Source organism: Elephantulus edwardii, unplaced genomic scaffold (assembly GCF_000299155.1).
Source record: "Elephantulus edwardii isolate Elephantulus edwardi_28Jun2011 unplaced genomic scaffold, EleEdw1.0 scaffold00032, whole genome shotgun sequence".
In the NCBI taxonomy this organism is placed as follows: Eukaryota; Metazoa; Chordata; class Mammalia; order Macroscelidea; family Macroscelididae; genus Elephantulus; species Elephantulus edwardii.
The window spans coordinates 19,508,410-19,534,621 of NW_006399782.1; positions in this window are offsets into that span (position 1 = coordinate 19,508,410).

Sequence of the window (26,212 nt, forward strand, 5' to 3'; positions counted from 1 at the left end):
TGGAACCATGCAGTGTTTTGCATAAGCACAATTTCATGTTCTGGGATACCCATTCTTCTCAGAGTTAGCCACAGTTTGTTGTGATCCACACAGTCACATTTTTTTGCAAAAAAATAGAATGACATTCCTCTGGTACTCTCTGCTTTCAGCTAATATTCATCTAACATTGCCTATAGTATCCCTAGTGTCACATCCTCTTCTAAATCCAGCCAGATACAGAAGAATTTCTTGAAACAACATATGATAAAGAGCCTATGGTGATGAAGGAGGAAGTTCAATTTTCTCTGGAGGAATTGGCTAAAAATAAGGACTCAGGAATTGATGGATTACCAATTAATGAATTTCAACAAACACAGCAACGTGGCCAACTGATTGGAAGAGATCCATAGTTGTTCCCATTTTTTTAAAAAAAAGGGTAGAAACTATCGGACAATATGATTAATCGCGTAAATAAACCAGATCCTGCTGAAAATTATTCCAAAACTGGAACAACACATCAACTCTTACTGGTAGGTTATTAATATGTTACATTTTAGTTAACCAATAGGAAGGTTATCCTTCTAAGACAATGAATCTTTCCCTGTGCTTTAGAGATTTGACTAGACTGAGAATGTGTTTCAAGGTTGAGGGCAGGCTGGGGAGTGACTATGGAGAGAAACTACAGATATCACCTAGGCTTTGAGAGCGGCTCTACCAAAAAGCCAGTAAAGATCATCATTACAAAGATATAAGGATAACTAGTAAAACATGTATGGGGATCCAAGGGGGGAAGGCATGGAAGCAAAGAAGTGAGGATGGGTAGGAGTGAAATCACAGAGTTGCACAATTTGTTGGTTGGAGGGAGCTGTTGTTGTTACATGCTGTAGAGTTGCTTGAGATTCAGCGACCCTCTGTACAACAGCCCTAAACCCTGCTCTATCTCTTGCCAACCTTTAAGGTCTCAGACACACGTATCCCTATTACTCCAGTGATGAAATCAATCCATCTCATCGAGGGTCTTCCTCTCCTGTGCTGTCCCTCCACCCTCCCAAGCATGACGTCCCTCTCCAAGTACTGATTCCTCCTTGCAACATGTCCAAAGTATGTCAGACGAAGCTTCAGAATCCTTACTTCTAAGGAGCAGCCTGGCTTCACCCCCTCCAGGGCGAACTTATTTGTTCTCCTAGCAGTCGATTGTATGTTCAATATTCTTCTCCAGAACCAAAGCTCAAAGGCATTAACTCTCCTTCTATCATCCCTAGTCACTGTTCAGGTCTCTGAAGCATAGCAAGTAATTACAAAGACCATGACCTGAATCAGGCACACCTTAGGTCTGACAGCAGACTTTTTTTAAATTTCCTGGCTGCTGGTACCAACAGTGTTGATTTTAGAGCCAAGCAAACTGAAGCTGCCAACAATTCCAAACTCTTCACCATCTATCATGATGCTATCAATTGACCTAGTGGTGAGAATTTTTGTTTTCTTGATGTTGAGCTTCAATCTGTATTGAACACTGCAATCCTTGCCTTTCTGCAACAAGTGCTTCAGGTCCTCCTCAGTTTCAGCAAGCAGGGTGGTATCATCTGCATAAAGCAGATTGTTTACAAGTCTACCTCCAATCCTGATGCCACACTTCTCCTCATAAAGCCCAGCCTCCTGAATAATCTGTTCCACATATAGATTGAAAAAATATGGAGATAGGACACATCCCTGGCGTACATCCTTCCCAATTTTGAACCATGCCATGTTTCCTTGCTCTGCTCTGATGACTGCCTCCCCTGGTCAAAGTATAAGTTTTGCATAAACACAATCAAGTGTTCTGGGATTCCCATTCTTCTCAAAGTCAGCCAGTTTGTTGCGATCCACACAGTCAAATGCCTTTGTACAGTCAATGAAACACAGATAGACATTCCTCTGGTACTCTTTGCTTTCAGCCAAGATCCATCTGACATTAGCTATAGTAACCCTAGTGTCACAGCCTCTTCTAAATCCACCCCAATTGAAATCATAATTTTAGCTTCATTGACTCTGGGCATAAGATTAATTTCACTTATGTTACATGGAAACTGTGACATAATAAGTTTATGTTGGATTTTTGCTATTGTATTAATTGTAATTTTTTTGGTACATTTTTTTTTTTCGTGGAGGATAAGGCTTTATTTTTAATAGATACAACTATTTTACACTTTACAAAAGGACATACATCAAATGGTTGAAAATTTTTTGGTACATTAATAGCAAACCAGTATAATCACTTTAGGCAATTCTCTGTTAATGTGCTGTTCGAGTCATTTTTGGATGATCTTCAGAAGAATCTTGCTTGCATGCAATATCACTGATAATGTTCGATAATTTCCACACTCTGTTAGATCACCTTTCTTTGAAATGGGAACAAATACAGATCTCTTCCAGTTAGTAGGCCAGGTGATTGCCCTCCAGAGAGGTTGTCCTCCAGATTTCTTGGGACAACTTGGTCAGCACATCCAGGGCAGCATCTGTTTGTTGAAATATGTCAATTGGTATGCCATCAGTTCCTGGGGCCTTGTATTTTGTCAATTCTTTCAGAGCAGCTTGAACTTCTTCCTTTATCACTATAAGCTCTTGCTCATACATTGTTTCATGAAATTCTTCTGTGACTACCAATCCCTTTTGGTACAATGACTCTGTATACTCTTTCCATCTCCTTTTAATACTTCCTGCATCATTTAATATTCTGCCCAAAGCATCCTTAAGTATTGCAACTCGAGGTTTGAATTTATTCTTCAGTTCCTTCAGCTTAAGAAATGCTGAGTGAGTTCAGCCCTTTTGATTTTTTCACTCCAACTCCTTTCACATTTTATTGTAATACTTTACTTTGTCTTCCTGTGCTGCCTTCTGAATCTTCTGTTCAACTTCTTAATATCTTGATTTCTTCCCTTTGCTTTGGCTTCTCAGTGCTCTAGTGCAATGTTCTGAGTCTCTTCAGACATCCATCTTGGTCTTTTCTTCCTCCTCTGTCTTTGTAATGACCTTTTGCATTCTTTCTGGATGATATTCTTGATATCCTCCCACAGCTCATCCAGACTTTGCTCATTAACATCCAAGGCCTCAGACCTGTTCCTGAGATGATTTTGAAATTCAGATGGGATAAACTCAAGGTCAAATTCAGGTTCTTGTGGACTTGATTTCATTTTCCTCAGCTTCAGACTGAACTTTCATATGAGTAGTAGTGGGTGGTTTGTTCCACAATCAGCACCTGGCCTAGTTTTCACAGCAGATATTGAGCTTCTCCAGCGATTCTTTCCACAGATGTATTTGATCTGATATCTACGCATACCATCAGGTGAAATCCATATATACAGCCTGCATTTGTGTTTCTTATAAAATGTATTTGCAACCAATAAGCCATTGATTGTGCAAAATTCTATCATTCTACCTCCAGTTTCATTTCTGTCAACAAGGCTGTGTTTTCTAACTGCTGATCCTTCTTCTCTGTTCCCAATTTTTGCATTACAGTCACCCATTATTATTACTCCATCTCGATTGCATGTCCAATCTCTGACTGCACGAGTTTGTCTAAATCTTCTATTTCCTCCTCTTTGGCTCTGATTGTTGGTGCATATATTTGAATGATGGTGGTATTTCCTGGACTTCCTTATTTATGGATATTATCCTATTACTCACAACATAATATTTCAAGATGGATCTAGAAATGACTTTTTTAATTATGAAAGCAACACCACTTTTTTCTTACATTTCTGGTGGTAACCTGAAATGATAGGAAAATAGTGGGCATAGTCCAATGGTGATTCATTTTAAAAAAATATAATGAATGAGGGTGATTGTATGAAACACAATGTGAATGAAGAATAGTGTAAAACACAATGTATACAAACTTTGTCAGCAAATCAATCTAGAATATAATTTTTTTAAGTAGCAATTTAAAAAAAAAAAGCCAATAAAAGAGCAGGAATCTCATCCCTTACAACCATAAGGGACTAATTTTTTTCAACAGTGGCATAACTTTAAACTCTAGAAAGGAATACAGACCAATTGAAACCTTAATTTTAGCTTCATTCAATGATAAAATTAATATTGTGTCCCATGGAAACTGTGACATAACAAATTTATGTTGTTTTTTTGTTATTGTATTAATTACAATTTGTTGTACATAAATAAGAAACCAATATAATCATTCAACAAATTGCCCAAGATCAATTGTACCCTGACAACCCCACACCTACCTCTGCAAATATTTGAAAACCACTACATCTCTCAGTGGCTATGCGACTGGGAAATTTATTACCTGTACTTTCCTTCTATTCTCTCCTTTCAACACCTCTGCCCATATTTATTTGACTCCACATTCATGAAAGCTTGATTGTATCATCTCGGATTAGATGTAACCATGGTTGTTCACTGTGTTTCAATGAAACCATCTCTGAATTGCCTGCCTATTCCTTCCCCTGCTCTGTGTTCTCCATCTTGACTCTACAGCTGTAGCTCTCTCAAACACATAATTCTCATGTATTGTCTCCATTCTCCTTTTTCAATGTTATCCTTCCAGAGTACACTCATAACTTGAGGAACTTGAGGACCTGTTCTGCAGGTCAACGTCTGCTTCTGTCCATCAAGTACATATATCTTCTTTGAGAAACTTTCTATACTACACCAGCCTACACTGACATTTCTCACTCATTAATTCCTATTTATTCATATTATAAGATTATCTATATTACCTTAAAGTTATGCAACCTAGTGTTCTCTTTTGTGTGTGTGTGGTTAGTGTTTTTTACTAGTTTATTTACAAAATTCAAATACATTGGTTTCAAGAACAGATTCTTCCAATTTCCCTCACACCTTTACCCATCAAACTGCACAACTCCATGATGAAATCCCCACCTCTTTTCTTAACAACTATAAATATGTCATTAAGAGGAGGTACACAGTTTTATGTCAATAGAGCTACAACCCCACTCAATAAGTCCTTTTTTGTTTGTTGAGACCACACATAATATCGTCATTAACTTTTGATTGGAAGAAACATTTTAAAAATTAATGCTAACTAAAGATCCTCTTTCTCTGATATATTTTCTCCATAAAACCTTTAGTGGAAACAGAATTAGTGACAATATACACTAAATGAAGATTTTTGTGTGAATGGGTTCATTAAATTCTATGCAGGCCTCAAAGATAAGGACTACATTTGAATAATTAAGTAAACAACCCTCATGTGTATTGACTAGTTCAACGTCTTCTTAAACATCAAAACAATCTGAGAATGACAGAAACAAAGGATTATATCAGGATAACCAAAGATCCTTGACAAACCTTTCTGTTTCTCAGGGGAAAGTTCCTAGAACAGTGGTGTTGACCAGCAGTGAGTCAACATGGCAAAAGGAACCAGCCAGATCAGAATACTCAAAACAAAATATCAAGAGAAAAATGGCTTCAGATGAGTAACCTGGTTCCTGGGCTATGTCGCAGACCACTGAGGATAGTAGGCTGTAGAAGGGACAGGGGAAGGAAATCCCTAGAATAACAGAATTTGGTAAGCAGAGAGGAGATATTCAATGGAGACCTGAGAAGACACGGTAATAATGGGCACAAAGCAATGGTGATTTATTTCATAAAACACAATGTATATGAGTGATTGATTGAAGTATAAGGTGTCTGTAGGAATGTGTGAAATACAATGTAAGTGAATGATACAAAATATTTATGAATTTTATATGCAAACTGGTATAAAATTTAAAAAAAAGTGAGAGGAAACACTCAAGATGTTCTCTCATTCTTATGATAATGACTATATAATGTTCCAGGAAAAATCCATATTCCCTTAAAGCAATAATTATGTTTCTTAACAAGTAATGTTACCTCTGTAAGGTGTCTGAGTACTAAAACTCAATTAAAATCCTGTTTCTGGGTTACAACTAATTTATTCTGACACTACATTGTTGTTATTGTTGCTGTTGTCTTGTTGTTATGTGCTGTCAAGTCGCTTGTAAACCTATGTGCAATACCTCTGAAGTCTACTCTATCCTGGTCCAACTTTATTGTCTCTGACACACCTACCCACATTATCCTAGTCAATGAATCAATCCATCTCATCAATGGTCTTCCTCTCTTTCTCTGTCCCTCCACCCTTCCAAGCATGATATCCCTCTCCAAGGACTGGTCCCTCCTTGTAACATGCCCAAAGTATGTCAGATGAAGCTTCAGAATCCTTGCCTCCAAGGAGCAGCCTGGTTTCACCCTCTCTAGGATGAAACTGCCCCCCTGGCAGTCCATGGTACATTCAGTACTTTTGTCCAGCACCACAGCTCAAAGGCATCAATTCTCTATCATGTGTAGTCATTTTCCAGCTCTCTGATGCATAGCAAACAATTGCCAAGACTATCATCTGGATCAGGTGCATCTTATTCTCCAGACTGATGTCATTGCTCTTCAGAACTCTGGGGAAGTCCCTGACAGTCAACTTTCCCAGTGGAATTTGTCTTTTGATTTCCCGGCTGCTGGTACCAAGAGTCTTGATTGTGGAGCCAAATAAACTAAAACTTTTAACAGTCTCCATCTCTTCACCAACTATCTTAATCTGCCAATCAGCCCAATAATAAGAATCTTTGTTTTCTTGATGTTGAGCTACATTTATAGGATCTGATTTGTTGTGGGTTGTTTTTTTTTAAAATATATCAAAATAGAGACACTGTGCGCTCTCTCTCTCTCTCTCCATTGTGCATTTATATTCTTTTTTTAATTTTCTACTAGCTTATTTCCAAAATTAGATTACATTGTTTTCAAGAACTAAATCTTTCCATTTCCTTCACCACCACCCCCAATCAAATTGTACAACCCCATGATTAATCCCCCTCCCCAAGCACATCCTCGTCTCTCTGTTTCCAACCTCTCCAACCCCTCTAGGATCTTTATAGTCATTCTACAATAATGGTTTTATACAATATTTATCCTTGTGAGACTGAGTTCACAATGCTCTCCAGTCCCTCCCAAGTTAGGTAATAATTTACAAAAGATTACTAAATCTTATTTATATTTAAACCTTTTTCAAATTTACAAAAGATTATTAAAATGAAAAATTAAATTCATGTGTGCATCACAATCTTTCTCCAATTGGGTGAAAAGAAAACCTACAGATTGGGAACAAACATTTGGTAATTGGGTGAAAAAAAAGCCTACAGATTGGGAACAAACATTTGGTAATACTATCTCAGACAAGAGTCTTCTAACAAAAGTTTACAGGGACCTCCACAAGTAAAAGACTGATAACCCAATTACAAAATGGGCAAATGACATAGAAAGAATTTTCACAGAAGAAGATATTCGAATGGAAAACAGACACATGAAGAAATGCTCAAAATCACTGGCAATAAGAGACATGCAAATCAAAACCACAATGAGGGATGGTCTCTCTCCAATAACAGTGGCAAAGTTTAACAGGGCAGCAAGTAACAAATGTTGGAGAGGATAAGGCGAGAAAGTAACTCTTACACAATGTTGGTGTGATTGTAAAATGGTACAACCATTCAGGAAGGCAGTTTGCGCTTTCTCAAAAAGCTGAACATAGAAATGCCATATGACCCAGCTATTCCACTACTTAGAATATATCCTTAGAAAATGAGAACTGAAGCACAAACAGAAATTTGTACACCATACCAGCATTATTCATCATTGCAAAAACATGGAAACAACCCAAATGTCCAACCACAAATTAATGGATTGAGAAATTAGGCACTTTCTGAGGGTAGTATGACCATATCTGACACACGCTTAAAGTCGTCAATCCTTTCACCACTTTACAGTCTTCTTGGCACTAAATGTAGAAAAATAAACATTGTCTTCAAGAGAATATCAATTGGCACAACATTTTTCACAAAGAAAATATTCTACATCTTACCTTAGAGATTAGCAACTGGAATCTTAAGTTTCTGAGCAGCCACATAAGCTCAACTTCTGATCTCTCCCCATCTAGAACAAATAAATTTGAAAAAGAATCTAAGAAACATGGAAACAGTCGAAGAGCTAACTTTTCACATGAACCTCAGCCTCTATAACCCTGAGACTGAAAGAGCTAGATGGTACCTAACTATCACTACTGGCTGCTCTCAGAGAGATCACATTTGAACATCACAAGACAGTGAGAGAGAAAATCTGAAACAAAATACAAAACCACACCAAACTCTCTAATAAGTTAGAAACTGGAACCTCTGAGAGTATGGCCCTCAATCACCCTTCAAGTCTGGAATTGAAGTCACCCCAACTTTCAGCAAACAATAGATAGAACTATGAGTTGAATAATAACTCCTGGGAGGTATGCACACCTTAGAACAATCAAACATTTGAGATAATAAAAGTAGTATTTGTCTACGAAACAAAGTTGAGCGGTCAAGAAAGCCAACACAGCAAGGTAGTGAGATGGATGCTGCCATGTTGAGGGGAATGCAATCAGTGTTATAAAACAAAATATGTACAAATTGTGAAATGGAAAAATGATTTACTCAGCAAACATTGACCTAAGTCAGAATAAAATGTTATTGACAAGAGAAAAACACACATATAAACATATGTTTTTGTGTACCATTCAGTTGGGACTGACTCAGTTGACCCTCCAGTGGGTTTCCAAGGCAGTTAACTGCTTGAAAGAAAACTGCCCATCTTTCTCCTTTGGAGCAGCTGGTGGATTTGAACTGAGTGCCTTTGGGTTGACAGTGCAGTTCTTTATCACTATGCCATCAGAGCTCCCTAACATACACTAAAATATAAAAAGTAAAACAAAAGAAATAGGAACAAATTACCAAGATAGAATCATGAAAAGGAAACTCTTCTGTGACATTTTTCAAGGAGGAAATGAGTATGAATTGTATTGGGAAGGCATACAAGTAGAAGTTAATAAAGTTCTATTTGTACAAACAGTACAAAATAAAAACTTAAAGCTAAAAAAACTCATATACAGAGGCATTTAAAGTGGGGAAAAACACAGAGGTGAATAAGATGATGGTATTTGAGAAGACTTTATCAAGAACAGTGGAGGTTAAATGTCATTCTTACTAGGTTTGAAGTCAGGAGGTATTACTCCTCTTTCCCTCAATCATTTCCATTCTTTACAAGGACAACGTTCCATGGTGCCTAATGTGTGTGTCAATTTCAGATAAACACTAATTTAAACAGAGCTCAATAGAATTGTAGGAATGCAATACTGAGTCAATGCTGGCAAAGAAAAATTCCAGTAAAAACACAATAAGAGCTCTGTGGCGTAGGAAGTAAGTGGGCATCGGTGGTATGTGGAGAAAGGATATCAACACTGAAAGTCAGGACCTGGGACCAGGTAAAGGTCAACATACACAGAGAAGACAGAGAAAAGGGGCTTTGTATGGAAGCAAACAGAAGGGAGACTAACTGGATCCCAGATGTTGAGGTAGGGAATACAGAAGGATGGAAGACAAAGGAAAAAGCAGACTCTAAGAAAGAAATGGTAGCAGAATTTAAAAATAGAGACAAAAGCAAAGATAGAAAGATTATCTATAATGCCAGCTCAGTAGGACAAACCCTCCTGTTTGCCTCTGGGTTTCACAAGACTGTCCATTCAGCATGTTCTATAGAACACCATGCCCTAGAAAGATTTTCCATTTTTTGAGGACAAGAAAGAACTTTTCTCTGGTTTTATTTTTCCACCCTTTCCATCTATACTTCTACCTTCTTATTTTGTGGCTTCAACAATATTTCTCTGTATCTTGAGAGCACACACAAAACAAGTAATATATTAAGATTATTCTGATAATTTAAAGAATTTTACATCCGGATTTTCTGATGAGGGAACTGAGAATTGCAGAAGGGAAGTGTTTTGTCAATTCTTAAGCGGTAATGAACTACTGTCACCAGGGAAGAAAGGCATATTAATTATATTGTTGTGATCAAGCAACAATCTGTATTAGGATAGCTAAGAAGTGAGCAGGCTATATTTAGCTAAGGGCAATTTTGACTTTTCACTTGAGTTCAGACTGTAAAGCCAAAGAGACATTTAGCAGCAGCACCATCAGAACTGCTGGAAGCAACCACAGTGTAGTGCTGTGGAAAGACTAAAGACTGTGCCGGGCCTTTGAAGTCAGCCACCAGGGAGGTGGCTGCAGAACAGCATGCCTCTTGCTGACAGAAAGAAACTTAACTTCTGTAGAAGGAAAAAAGAACAAAAGAAAAATCCCCCCTACCCTGGTCTTTTCTGTTGTTCCTCTATTACCCCTTTCCTCTCCCCAACACTATCAAACATAGCTTTCTGTTTTCTCTAAATACTTTAAAATCACAAAATCATCCACTTGCAAACCTATCTACAAAGTTCTAGTATCCACCTGGCTCACTTGATTTCAAATACAATCAGGTTGACTCAGTAGCAGATTTTAGGGAAGCTTTCAGACTATAAGATTAGGAAGAATAGACCTGACAATCTATTTACTGAAATTATGCAATAGAAACTTTGTGAATCACAATAGATCCAATTATGAGGATTTCAGAAAGGAAAACGGCATTTTGTCCCATTTTACTTCCCTAGTTCCATTTTTAGCTTCTTCCAACCAAGAAGCTCATCTTCCGACACCATATCAGAAAATGTTATGCTATGATTCATGCAGTTTTCAAGAGATCATTATTTCAAAAGCAATCCTACCTCTTAGTATATCCTAGTCTCGAAGTTCTACTGAAACCTTGCCATTGTGAGTGGCCCTGATTTTGTTTGAAACACTAGTGGTATTGCTTCCAGCATCATAGTAGCATGCAAATGCCACAGTATGCAAATTGACAGAAGATAAACCCTGAGAATGATGATTTGCATTGGTCAAACATGCCGCCAGGGACCCCCCCCCTTTTTTTTTCTTCTTTTTGAGAAAATTTTCTTTTTAGAATTAGCCAGCTGCACTAAGTTTAGATGATCTCAATTTTGTTGGCAACATCCAAAACATCATAGTCAGGAGCAAGTCAAACATAAGCCTTCTTCTATCAGTCTTAATCAATGTGTTGACCTTGACCACATCAATGTCATACAGTTTCTTTATAATATGTTTGATCTGGTGCTTGTTGACCTTGACATCCACGATGAACACAAGAGTGTTATCTTCTATCTTCTTCATGGTTAACTCAGTGGTCAGGGAAAACTTGATGGCATAGTGGTCAAGCATGTTTCTTCTGGGAGCACTCTTTCAGGGGCATTTAAACTGCCTTCAGAGTCTTAGCCTTTTAGGCCTATGGAAGGTGATATGCAGATGTTTCTTTTTTTTTTTTTGGTAGCTGTGGATGCCCTTTGAGTCTGCCTTTTTTACTTTAATGCCTTTGCTTTGGTTTTCGTTTTGGGAGGGGCAGGTGCTTCCTTTTCCTATTTTGGCATCATCTTCATTGAAAGGCCAGGAACATCTTTACGGTGCTAAAAAACATGAATATGACTTTGAAGACCAAAGTGTGCTGGACCTAAGTCATGCTATTGCTCCACATGCACGTCAAAGCTGGTAATGAATAACGATGACAATTATTGCCTTTGAATGGAGGTGTTGGTGAAGAATATTGAATATTCTTCATTGAATATTATTCTTTAAATAAATCTGTCTTTAGAGAAGTACAGGCAGAATGTTTCTTAGAAGGAAAGATGGGGAGACTTTGTCTCACATATTTGGAGTGAGCTGTCAGGAGAGTGTCAGTACGTTAAGAAGGAAATCATACTTGGAAAATCAGGGAACAATCAAAGAAAGGAAGATTCTCAATAAGATGGATTGACTGCAACAGTGGGCCTAAGTACAACAGAGATTACAAGAATGGTGCAGGATAGAAAATTTTGGGCTATTATGTATGTGGTTGTCAAGATCTGGAGTCTGCTCAATACCATCTAACAAGAATATCATGCTACTGAGTTAGAATTGAGCTGATGACAATGGGCATCCTTGGGAAAGCACACTGCCTTTTCTTTCTTTTGTATTGCGCTTGATGAGATTTAATTGTTGACCTCTTAGTTGGCAGTTCAATCACTGTGTCACAGGACTCTTTAAAGTAAGCCCAAGAAATTTCTGAAATATCCTATCTCAACGGAGAAATCACACTAAAATCTTTCAAACACCAAAAAATATATTTTAATTCATACAATCTAGCAAGAGAAGGGAGCACTAGCAGTTTAGTGGCAAAGAGCCACACTGACAACTCAAAAGCACACAGTTCGAGTTCACCAGCAGCTCCATGGGAGATGGGCAATCTCCTCTAGTGCAATTTACTGCCTCTGAAATCCTGCTGGAAGGTCAGCTATGAATCTCATCCATCAATGGTACGCAAAAACAGGAAGAACAACAGATATGAGCTAGGAAGTAAAAGGAACAAAAGCATGGGGTCCGGCTGCTGAGCCTTCCTGGGTACAGGAGAGATAGCTGCTGGGACCTTTGTGTGCCCCACGAGGTCCTACTACAGCCTGAGCAGAGGACCAGGCAGCACAATATTCCTGACAAGTGATTTCCCTTGCTATTGCTTCAAAGTTTTCAATGTCCAAAAACCCATGACTTTGTCAGACAGCCTACTCCATTTCTGGACAACCCAGATTATGAGAAAATAGATCACAAGATCTGCATTGCCAGGGAGTTCTGTCTTGCTGCGATCTCTCCCTTATCTCTCATGTCACATTCATCTTTCTATACCAGCAGGCCTCACCCCTACTTATTCTTCTTCCTGCAACCCAAGTGCCTGTATTATTCTTAGTTTTTTCAAAAGTCAGTTTCTGCTGGGCTTTTGAATTCCTCAACTCTTTTTTCTAAATGCTTGAAACTTTTTTTTTTGGTATTCATTTTGAATGATTTTTCTCCCCTATGATGAGGATGGGGCCATTAAAGAGACTGAAGTGACAGGTGCTCTCTGTGAGCAACTTTATTTTTCATTGAATCCCCCCTTTTCCCTCTCATCAAAATAATTCAGAATACTAGTCAGACTCTTGTTTATTTGCTAGTGTTCCAATCCTTGGAGTCACTGAATAATACTGTATTAGAGTGTTTATTGTGGAATCAGGGATAGCATTGTGTTACAGTGAAAAAGACACACCATAGGTCCTGAGGATTACAGAGGGCATAGATTGACGGCCAGATGGATATTACAATAGTGATTCTTCTCTACCACCACCTTTTAGGAGAGTTACCGCAGAGAATAGAACAACATCTCCACATGAAAATAGATGCCAAGCTAGGCCTTCGAACTAGCAAAGTCACCTTCTTCTAGTGAGCAGACTTTGAGGATGAGTGATTCTAATTTTTTGCTTCAACAAAAAAACTCATACATCTTAAAAAGTAATGAATATTGGAGTGGCTTTATAAAGGCTAGAAAAGAATGTTATATGCACAAATGTGAAAAGCCTGTGTTATTGTTGGTGGTGGTGCTCTTGTTATGTGCTGTCAAGTCAGAACTGACTCATAGGTGACCCTCCAAGGGGTTTTCTGAGGCTTTAAATCAGACATGAAGTGATTACTCGTCTTTCTCCCCCAGGGCAGCTGGTGGATTCAAACCTCCTGTCTTTTGGTAGGCATCACAAATACATATCCACTAGACAACCAGAGCTCCCTTAACAGCTGTTATTGTTCTCAAGTGCTATAGAATCAACTACGATTCACAGCTACCCTATAAACAATTAATCTGAATCTTGCCCTATCCTATGCCATCCTCATTATAGCTCACATACTCAAACTGACTACTATAGTCACTGTGAAAACTCACCTCTTTAAGGATATTCTCCTCCTTTAATGACTTCCCACCTTTCCAAGCTTGATGCCCTTTTCCAAGGACTGACTTCTCCTAACATGTCCAAAGTATGAGATGAAGTTTCACTATCCTTGCCTCTGAGAAATACGTTGGCTGCACATTTTCCAAGACATATTTCTTTGTCCTTTTGGCAATTCATGAGATATTCAGCACTCTTCTCCAATACCATAATTCAAAAGCATCAATTCTTCTATCATCTTTAGTCACAGTACAAATTTTACATGAATAGTAAGTAACTGAAAAGATCATGGTATACATCTGATGTACCTTAATCTTTCAACTGGCATCCTTGCTCTTCACCACTTTAGTGAGGTTCCTGACAGCTGACTTTCTCAAAACAATACATCTTTTGATTTCCTGGTTCCTGGCTCCAAGGGTGTTTATTATAGATCCAAGTAAGATTGAATCATTCACAATTTCTATCTCTTCTCCATATGTTGCCTCTTGGCCTGGTAGCAAAGATTTTTGTTTTCTTGATGCTGAAATATAAGCCATATTGAAAGTTGTAGTCTTTGGTCTTTTGCTGCAATACAAATGTAGGAGTCAAAAAGGACACTGAATAAATGTTTGTTTTTTTGTTTTTTGTTGTTTTTTTGTTGTTGTTGTTGGAGGAAAACTTCTCAGTCACCTGTAATACCATCTTGCTTGCTCAAAGTGAGTAGGACACAGGGTGTTTGCTTCAGAGGATCAAAGGCTTTAGCCTTTAATATGGATTATATCTCAACATTAAAAAAACAAAACAAAACAACTCAACAAAAATCCTCACCACTGGGTCAATAGGTAACATCATGATAGCAGAGAAAAGATTTTCAATGATACCATCTTTTTTGTATCCACAATTAACACTTTTGGTACCAGCAGTCAGAACACAAATAGCATTGGAACCGGATTACCACACAGATAACTTCATGGTCAGACATACAACCCCACATCCTCCTGCGCTTATCTCTACCAATCATCAGGTCCAATGTTCATTGCAAATTGACTCAGATTTTGCTCACAACTTTGGGGGTTATTAGGGAAATAGTTTGATGAGAGGTAAAGCAAAGAATATCACACTATCTATCCACAACCATCTCTCACAGTGTCTTCACTATTCCTCCACAGTGTGAAAAGTGCTCTCACTTCTATTGGTCCCACAGCTGTTCATGTGTCTGCAGTGAAGTCCGGAAGTTATTTGAAGTCCAAAAAGTTATGTGGATGTAAATAGAAATAAATTTACTGGCTAACACACACAGTCAAATTCTCAGAATCTCCTACAACCAGATTGCATTGAAACCTTCCTTCTGTATCCATTTTCTAATGAACTCTTGAATGAGGCAAGCCAAAGCCACAATGCTGTATTCCAATCTACCTACAATTCTATTTCACTCAGTCCTGCCAATCCCAACATTCTTTAACCATCCCAGAAATCCAACCATACTCAATCTCCTTTGGGCATCTACACCTTTCTGTTCTTATTGTTTTGTACCATAGAGTTGGAACTGACCCATAGCTGATCCTCTAGCAGGTTTTCAGAGGCAGTAGATCACAGGGGAGGAGACTGCCCATCCTCCTTCGGTGGAGCAGCTCATGGCCTCAAACTGTATGCCTTTGGGATTGCAGCACAGTTTCCTGTCACTTGTTGTTGTTAGGTGCTGTTAAGTCGCAGATGACTCATAATGACCCTATGAATGAAAGACCTGAGCACTGTTCAAAGAGTTTCTGGAGGCAAGCCATTTCAGAAGTGGATGCCACTCCTGTTTCCAAGCTTCTTTTAATAGAGAAGCTCCACCAAACATCGTCCACCATGGGTAACAATTATCACATTTGGCACATCAGTGTCACAGTGTTTAGCATCGCAGTAACCACGAGTTACCTCTGTACAGCAATGCACAGACCAATGCTATACCACCTAGAAGAATATTTGAAAAACAAAAACAAAAAAATCCTATTTGAGCCAGGCCTCAGTGCCGCAGATTAAAATCACCCACCTTGGGCTTGGTAGCATAACTTTCTGTCCACTAGGCCAATGTAGCTCTCTCTATGTTGTAATTGTTATTCTCTATGAAGATTGCTCAGGTCTTTCGTTCATAAGGTCACTATGAGTCATCTACAACTCGATGGCACCTAACAACAACACTCCTGACACTAGAATGGATAATAATAATTCAGGAAGAGCACACAACATAAACACAAGTCTTAGCGTCCAGTCTTTTTTTTTCAAATAAGATAATTGAGGGTTAGAGAGGCAAAGCAGTTATGCATGAATTTATTCTAATAAGAAAATTATGAGTCTTATTTCAGTATAATATCATATGATCAGCTAGTGTACTATTTCAGAAACTACTAGAATTTTAGTGTTCAGTGAATGCAAATGAAGGCAAAACCCAGGTATGAGTTTTACATTTTTCTTTACCACCAATAGGATCCTTTTCCTCTCCTGGTTAGACACTAGTCATAATTTCAAAACAGCTCACTGTCACTCTCAAGAAGCCTTCTCTAATACTTTTTCCTTTTTGCTCTCTGTGTTTCGTTTTATATGAGTGTTTTCATCACATTGTATTCCAAGCATTCTTCAGTAGGCATTTTTGCCTCACTCTGTTCCCCTCAACTCCTGGCTGGAGAGAGTAATGAGCAACTTTTTATTGGTGTAACCTAGGATCATCTATATACTTTCAGGACATAAGAGAGCTACTCTTTCTACCAAGCCACTAAAGCTGAGCTCTGACACAAAGAGAAGAAAGGACTTCCTCTGTGGTCATATCAATTGAGGTAGGCTCAAAAACGATTATCTGTTTTCAGAGCATTTCTACAGCAATATATTATTGAGCAATATGTGATTGTCATTTTAGGATGACTCATCAAACACATATAATATCCATCTATTTCCCCATAAAATCTGTTCTGATTGAAAATGGATTTAAATAGAAAGGGCATGAGATGGAAGGAAGTTATTTAAAAGGAAGATTTTCTAGGTTTGAACTTCATATAAAATTAGCATTTGTCTTGATTAAATGTTAAACATTCTTTTATATTTTCTTTTTACTACGTTCTTTGGTGACATTTTCTAAAATACATTCTGATCTCAGAACAAATAATAAAACAAAACAATAACTCAAAGGGCCTATCATTTGAACATCAGGAAAGACAAATTAGCGAAGATAGAAATATTCTTTAGTCCCTAAATATATATTGAACTTGCTTCCTCTCATCCTTATGACCAATGTCTTAGTCAGGTTTCTCTGAAGACATGGAAGCCGTATCATGTCAATCCATCTCATCCAAGGCCTTCTTTTCCTGCACTCTTCCTCCACCCTTCAAAGCATGATGTCCTACAACTGATCACTCTTGGCCATGAGCCCAAGTTCAAAATCCTAGCCTCCAAGGAGAAACTTAGTTTCACTTTCTCCAAGACAGACCTATTCTCCTGATAGAAAGAGTACAAATTTCAGGATCTCATGTTCCTCTCAAATAGTTAATAGGGTAACAAGAAGAATTCTGGTAAGAAGTCCATTTTCTCTTTATAAATAGAATATTCCCTCTAGATATATCACTTTATTAAGCTTACAATCATCAACTGATTGGTTGAAACTTGCATGCATTATGGAGAGAAATATGCTTTACTTAAGTCCAAATGACTAAGCCAAATGCCTTATTGAAAGAAATGAAAGAATTAGATAAATGCTAGAATGATACCTGTTTATAGGTTAAAAGATTTATATTGTTAAAATGTCAAGAGAAGGACGGCAGGAATGGTAACAACTTGGAAACCTCAAACATTGTTAAATGAAATGTAAAAATCTTGCAATTACTTTGGAAACCTTTTTAAAGTTCTATAAATAAAGTTAAACACGGAATTACAATATGAAGAAGCAGTTCTATTTTTCAGTATGCAACCTAAAATGAATTAAAATATAAATACACACATAAACTTACACCAAAAGCTTTATTAAAGCATTATTTGGAAAAAAACAGAGAGAACATAAATTATTATCTTGTTGTGATAACTGTTGTTGTTGTTGTTTCCCATCAAGTGGCCTGCGACTCATAATGACTCTTTGTACAACAGTCCTAAACCTTGTGCTATCCTGTGCCAATCTCACTGCCTCCAACACACCAACACCCATTACCCCAGTCACTGAATCAATCCATCTCATCAAGGGTCTTCCTCTCCTGTGCATTCACTCTCCCAAGCATGATGTCACTCTCCAAGAACTGGTCTCTCCTTGCAACAGTTCCAAAGTATGTCATACGAAGCTTATGAATCCTTGCCTAAAAGGAGCAGACTGATTTAACACTCTCTAGGTTGAACCTGTTCATTCTCTTACCAGTCCATGATATATTAAATACTCTTCTCCAACACTACAGCCCAAAGGCATTAATTCTCCTTCTATCATCCCTAGTCATTGTACAGCTCTCTGATGTGTAGCAAGTGATTTCAAAGACCGTGACTGACTTGTATCAGGCATACCTTAGACTCTAGACTAACATTGTTGCTCTTCAGTACTTTGGAGACATCTCTAACAGCAGACTTTCCCATCGTAATATGTCTTTTAATCTCCCAGTTGCTGGTTCCAAGAGTGTTGACTGTGGAGACAAGCAAACTAAAGCTGTGAACAATCGCAATCTCTTCACCATCTATCATGATGTTGCCAATTGGCCCAGTGGTGAGAATCTCCACTTTCTTGATATTGAGCCTCAATCCATATTGAAGGCTATAATCCTTGACCTTTTGCATAAAGTGTTTTGGGTCCTCCTCAGTTTCAGCAAGCAGGGTTGTGTCATCTGCATAACACAAATTGTTGATGAATCTTCATCCACTCCTGATTTCACATTTCTCTTCATAGAGCCCCCAGCCTCCCGGATAATCTGTTCTGCATATAGCTTGAAAAGGTATGGAGATAGACCACATCCCTGGCATACATCCGTCCCAATTTTGAATCATGCAGCATTCCCTTGCTCTGTTCTGATGACTGTCTCCTAGGAGGTCCAAGTATAGTTTTCACATTAGCACAATCAAGTGTTCTGGGACTCCCATTCTTCTCAGAGTCAGCCACAGTTTGTTGTGATCCACACAAACACTTTAGCATAATAAATGAAACACAGATAGACATCCCTCTGGTACTCTCTGCTTTCAACCAAGATCCATCTAACATTAGCTACAATATCCCTAGTACCATAACCCCTTCTACACCCAGCCTGGACTTCCGGCAGTTCTCTGCTGATGTGCTGTTCCAGTCATTTTGGATCATCTTCAGCAGAATCTTGTTTGCATATGATAGTAATGATATTGTTCAATAATTCCCACACTCTGTGGGATCACCTTTCTTTGGAATGGGAACAAATATAGATCTCTTCCAGTCAGTTGGCCAAGTGGTTGCTCTCCAGATTTCTTGGCACCACTTAGTGAACACATCTAGGACAGCATCTATTAGTTGAAATATGTCAACTGATATACTTTCAATTCCTGGGGTCTTTTTTTTGCAAATTCTTTCAAAACAGCTTGAACTTCCTCCTTCATCACAGGCTCTTGCTCATACATTGTTTCACGAAATTTTTCTGTGTCTGCCAATTCCATTTGGTACAATGACTGTATACTCTTTCCATGTTCTTTAAATACTTTCTGGATCATTTAATAATCTGCCCAAAGCATTCTTAAATATTGCAAGTCCATGTTTGAATTTGTTCTTCAGTTCCTTCAGCTTAAGAAATGCTGAGCAAGTTCGGCCCTTTTGATTTTCTGACTCCAACTCCTTGGACATTTTATTGTAATACTTTACTTTGTCTTCCCGTGCTGCCTTCTGAATCTTCTGTTAAACTTCCTATTATCTTGATTTCTTCCCTTTGCTTTGGCTTCTCGGTGTTCTAGCGCAATATTCAGAGTCCCTTCTGACATCTATTTTGGTCTTTTTTCCCTCCTCTGTCTTTGTAATGACCTTTTGCACTATTCCCGGATGATATTCTTGATATCCTCCCACAACTCATTTGATCTTCACTCATTAATGTTCAAGGCCTCAAACTTGTTCCTGAAACAGTTTTGAAATTCGAGTGGGATAGAGTCAAGGTCATATTCTGGTTCCTGTGGATTTTTCTTACCTTCAGCTTGAACTTACATATGAGTAGTTGGTGGTCTGTTTCACAATCAGCACCTGGCTGATCTTGAGCTTCTCCAAGCAGTTCTTTCCGCAGAGGTAATCAATCTGATTCCCATGTATACCATCAGGTGAAATCCATTTGTATCACCTGTGTTTATGTTTCTTATAAAATATATTTGCAATGAATAAATCATTGACTGTGCAAAATTCAATCATTCTATCTCCAGCTTCATTTGTCACCAAGTCCATGTTTTCTAACTGCTGATCCTTCTTCTCTGTTCCCAACTTTTGTGCTCCAATAACCCATTGTTATTAATGTATCTTGATTGCATGTTCAATAGATCTCTGACTACAAATTTGGCAGAAATTTTCTATTTCCTCTTCTTTGGCTCTGGTTGTTGCTGCATACATCTGAACGATAGTGTATTCACTCCACTCCCTTGTATGTGTATAGATATTATCCTGTCACTCACAACACTGCATTTCAAGATGTATCTAGCTAGAAACGACTTTCTAACTATGAAAGCAACCCCATTTTTCCTCACCTTTTTATCTCCAGTATAATAGATCATATGATTGTCTGACTCAGAATGTCCCATGCCAGTCCATTTCATCTCACCAAAAACTAGTATGTCAGTATGCATTCCATTACTTTTCTAGCAATATCTAATTTTCTTACATTCATGGTTCTCACATTCCATGTTCCAATCACTTGTGTCTGCTTACAACTGTTCTTCTTCCCTTGTATTCCTATTCTTCTAAGTTTCGCTTTAGTTGCCCTATGTGTTAGTCTAAGTGTGTTCTGTTGTACATAGGGTTTCTGGAGGCCTGCTATTTCAGAAGTGGATAGTCAATCCTTCTTCCCAGTCTGTCTTAATCTGAATGCTCAGATTTAGAAAAGTATCTGACAGACCAGCATTTTACAGAAAAAAAGCAAATGAAAGTTATTTCCCCAATTGTGGAATTAACCAATAGTTTCAGTGTTGTCCCCGCCCCTTGACAGGAGTGTCTTGACTCACCCATTTCTCTGCTCCACTGGTGTTCCTTTCTACTCCCACCTACTACCTTCAATACCTATCTCCCCCATCCAGCCCTTGATTTGATAGCTTATATCTCAAGCTTTATGGGCTTCTGTGCTGCTGCCAATTTGTTATGCTGTGGCCAGAGTCTCTTGAGTCTAGGGGTCTGTAAGTCCAAATACAAGGTACTTATGTTAAGGAAGGCGTCCTATCTCAGAGGGTTCTGAAGATAAGTTCTTTACCTTGAATTTCTGCTCCAGGTTTAATTTCTTGTGGCTTAAGGCCTCTTCCCTTCAATTTGTATTACACTATACTCACCATGTTTCCCAAGGGAGGGTGGTGTGCCCTGTAGGTCTGGTAGACAGTGTTGTCTTCCTGGTCTGAGGGCCTGAGTCTCTCAGGCCTGAAAAGATTGCAGATTCCGTCTTGATCTTAGAGCTTCTGGATCACACTTACCTGTTTGGTGGGGAGATTATTATTTAGCCATAAACAAAAATGATATTCTGACAAGACAATATGGATGAAACTTGAAAACTTTATGATAAGTGAAAAAAGTCAGTTATAAAAGACTGCATAATGTATGATTCTATTTTTATAAAATGTCTAAAATGGAGACTTTCTTAGAGAAACAAAGTAGATCAATAGTTATCAAGAGTTGAGGAGAAGAGGAATAGGGAGAAGCTACGCTGTGCCCAGGGTTTCTTCTCTTCTCTTCTCTTCTCTTCTCTTCTCTTCTCTTCTCTTCTCTTCTCTTCTCTTCTCTTCCCTTCTCTTCTCTTCTCTTCTCTTCTCTCTCTTCTCTTCTTTTTCTCTCTCTCAATGTTTGGAAATTTAAGTGTGGTAAAGGTGATACAAGGATGTGACTATACTGAAAATTAAAGAATTATATGCCACAGAGCATAATTCATGGTATAAAATTGTATATCCTCTACTGCTATCAAATCAATTCCTCTTTAGTGTTTTTAAGGCTGTAAATTTTATGTAGAATCTTGCCTGGTTTAAAATCAGGAAAGGTAAAAGTCAATATTATAAACTATGCCCATTTAATCCACCCATAACTGATAGTGCAGTGGGTTTTCAGAGGCAGCAAATCTCACAAGAGGAATTTGCTTAATTTTCTCTCACAGGGCAGCTGGTAGATTCAAATACTTACCTATGTGTTGGCAGTGCAATCCCTAACCACTAAGCCCTTAGAACTCCATTCAATTTATATGATCAACAAATAATCCAAAACGCTAGACTATTTTAGGAATAAAGTGACATCAGGATTGTAGTAAGACAAATCCACAACTCATAATACATAGATGACATACTCATTCCTACTGAAAGTAAGGACAATATGAAGTACTTGTTGAAGAAGTTGATAGATTAAAATAAAAATTCTTACAACTCAATCTTTTTTTTTCTCCCATGCCTATGTAATGATTTTTGTTTGTTTGTTTGTTTGCTTTTCATGGACAATATCTTTGATGTCCTCTCACAAATAATCTGATCTTTGATCATTAGTACTCAATGCCTCAAGTCTATTGAGATTGTTTTCAAATTCCAGTGAGATAGACTCAAAGTTATATTTTGGTTCTTGTACACTTGTTTTAATGTGTTTTTTTTTCAGCTTCAATTTGACTGGGACTATTAAAATAATTCAATATAATGCTTTAATAAATTCATAGTTTAGAAATTACGTCATCTTAAAAACAATGTCATGTTCATAATTAAATGAAACTCCATTATGATTCACTTTTCTAATGATAAGTTACAGATTACTAGTTCAGGATACCACAAGGTTTTACCACTCAGCAAGGGCAAAGCGCTTACATTTTAACGAGATGATTGTACACAAGATCCTCAGAGATAACCTCAGTTTTTGAAAATGTTATATGCTGTATGGGAAAACATACATGCTACTGAGCAGAAATGACTATGTATACACTGAAAAATGTTGACAAACTATAACATAAATATTGGAAAATAACATGTTTTGAAGTGTTGTATTCAATCATTGTGTCTTTTAGTTTCCTCAATATTTTTTTAAAAAAATCCTTATCATATATCGGTTTGCCATTGCCAAGTAGGTAGAGAGTTGAGTTTCCAATCCAAAGGCAGGCAGTTTTAATTCACAAGCTGCTCTGAGGAATAAAGATGGGCAGTTTCTTCCTATGTGAGGTTGGCTATGGTTTGTTTCCAACTCAATGGCCGTGAGATTATTATTTATCAGAAAAAAATGAATTTCATGGCAAACAAAAAAATGTAGAAAGCTTCTATTGTGTTGCATTTAGGAAGCCCAAAAGGAGGTAGAGATAGACTTCAAAGTCTGGATTTTTAATAAAATTGTCATATGAGATATACTTATTGTTACTATCATATACATATTGTTATGATTAGTGTTAATACATTTATTTTTAGGTAATTTTCCCCAAATTTCATATAAATGGTAAGAGATCATTTATATCAATATATTTTTAAATTTATTTATAGTAAATAAAAGTCTTCTAAAGTATTTAAAAATACCTTTTTTGTGTATCGTTAGTATATTGAAAAGAAAAAAGTAGTGATTAATCTTCTAGGAGACATCAAGACCAAGAATAGTTATTGTTATTATGTGCCATCAAGTCACCTATGACTCATAGCGACCCTATGCACAATAGCTTTGAAGACTGCTCTATCCTGAGACAGTCTTACTGTCTCCGACACACCTATCTCCTTTATCCCAGGCACTGTGTCAGTAAGTCTCATCCAGGATTGTCCTCTGTTGTGCTGTCCCTCCACCCTTCCAAGCATGTTGTCCTTCTGGCCTCTTCTGGAAACATACCCAAAGTATGTGAGATGAAGTTTCAATATTCTTGCCTTCAAGGAGCAGGTTGGTTTCACTCTCTTCAGCACAGATTGATTTGTTCTCTTGGCAGTCCATGGTGTGTTCAAGACTCTTCTCCTGCATCACAATTCAAAAGGACTGATTCTTCTCCTATCATCCTTAGTCATTGTCCTGCTTTCTAAGATCATGAATTGGATCAGGCACACTTTGATCTCTAGACTAACACTGCTCCTCTTCAGCATTCTAGAAAGGCACCTGATAGCAGATTTTCCTAATGCAATTCATACAAGAAGAGTCACATTCTGAAAGCAAATTCATCAATTGGCTAGCCCATGAACTATTTAAAACCAAGATACAATTTAAAGACATCTCGTCCCTCTTCTTCAAGAGTCATTATTGACAATGGGAATACTCTCTTGAGAATGCTGTTCTACTCTGTACCTATGGGGTTCCTATGAGTCAGAATCAATGCAACTGGTTTATTTGTTTTGTTTTTGTATGATGCTGGAAGCAAAATACCTAGGTATCAGGGATGGTAAGGATAACACAGGATAGAACAGTGTACAGGTCTATTGTTCATAGGGTGACTATAAATTGTAGTCAATAGCATCTAACAACAACAAATACTGTTGAACTTTTTTCTAACTTTACAAATCTTTTATGTTCCTTCAAGGAGTTGTTCGTTGCTTTTATTTTATTTTTTAAACTATGATTCCAACTTGATGGCATACAACAACATCATTGATTTGTAATATCTCATTCTTCACATAGTAGAATACACCAAAAGTTGGGATTCTTTCTTTTTATAGTGAATAAAGTGAAGAAAATATCTTTGAAAGCACTTTTAAAGACTCCCTTACAAAGTTATATTTTATTATCTAACAGCAGACACCTTCAAAAGGAGTCCTAGAATCATTGAGAATAGCCTCTCATAAGATAGTTGTTAAATAAATTCATTGTTTGACAAAAGTGAATAATAAATTTTAAAAAGGAGATTTAAGAAGAAAAATATTCTAAACACAGTATCCAGTGGAAAAATCATAGCATGACTAATCTCTAGAAAGAAACTAAGCTCAGGATCCCATTTATTGGCAACTTACAATAAGCACTGAGAAAGCATCACCAGACAGGCTGTGGAAGAGCAGTGTGGTGTCATTTGGCAAGAAGAAATATAACTAGTTAGGAATTAACTAATTAGACTTTAATTTTTAATCCCCAAGAACCTGCAAGACTAACACCAACCATTGAAAACCATATGGAGTATAGCTATATTCGGATACACCTGGGACTCATCCTGAATCTGAGTAACTGGTAACACTGATATTGCTACTGCTACTTGCATCATAAGGTAGTTTTCCAGTGCAAAGTGTGATTCTATTACATTTATATAAACTAATTTAAAAAATATTATTCTACTGATATAAAACATTTTTAAATATCCATAGTAGTTTAGTACATCAAGTTATCTCTGCAAGAGTTAGTATTAAGAAATATTTAACTTCCTAAAGCTAAATAATTATGTGTGGTACTATCACATCTATAGTAATATTCTTTCTCTAATTTCTATGATTATTTTAGCCAAGGGTCAGTCTGTACTCCCTTCTAATAAAAATAAAACTTCTAAAATGAAATGTTCAGTTCTCTGTCACCTCTGGTGAGAAAAATATCCCTAGTGTGGATAGATCTTCCCACATATAATTTATATATAGAAAAATGACTTCACTGACCATCATAATTTTTAGCATCATATTTTTAAAATAATAAACAGAACAAGAGGGTTAATATTAAGAAATTTATTAAGATTATATAAAAATAAGACTCTATTAATTAAAATAAGTATCCAGAAAAAAGTATGAATCAGATTTTCCATACCTAGTCTCTCCTTATCTCTACTGTCTGTTTTGGATGACCTGCAACCACAGTGTTCCTTAGAGACCAGGATGATGAGAATTCATCTCACATAATTTAAACATGTCATAAGGAAGGGTCGGCTCTTCAAAAAAGAAATAATGCTTGGAAAAAAAAAGTCACCAACCCTCAGACAGACAGACTGACACTGTGACTGTAACAATGAGCTTAAATACAGTGGAGATTGTGAAGATGACAAAGAATCATCCCAAGTTGTTTCCTGTGCATAGTGTCTCTGTAAATCAACAAACTTGATGACATCTAAGAACACAATTGCTGATTGCTTTCAAATGCTTTAATTTACGGTTGGCCTCTCCTCTGAGCTTGAAGTTTATATGTTCATATTTGATGTGTGTATATTGGTTTCTAACAGAGAAACTAACTAATATATCACAAATTGTTGTTGTTGTTGCTCAATATCAGCTGTGAAAACTAGGCCAGGAGCTGATTGTGGAACAGACAACCAACTACTCATATGCAAGTTAAAGCTGAAGTTGAAGAAAATTAAACCAAACCCAAGACAATCAAAATATGACTTTCAGTCTATCCCACCTGAATCTCAGAACCATCTCAGGAACAGGTTTGAGGCCTTGAACACTAATGAACGAAGGCCAGATGAGTTGTGGGAGGATATCAAGGGTATCATCCAGGAAGAGTGC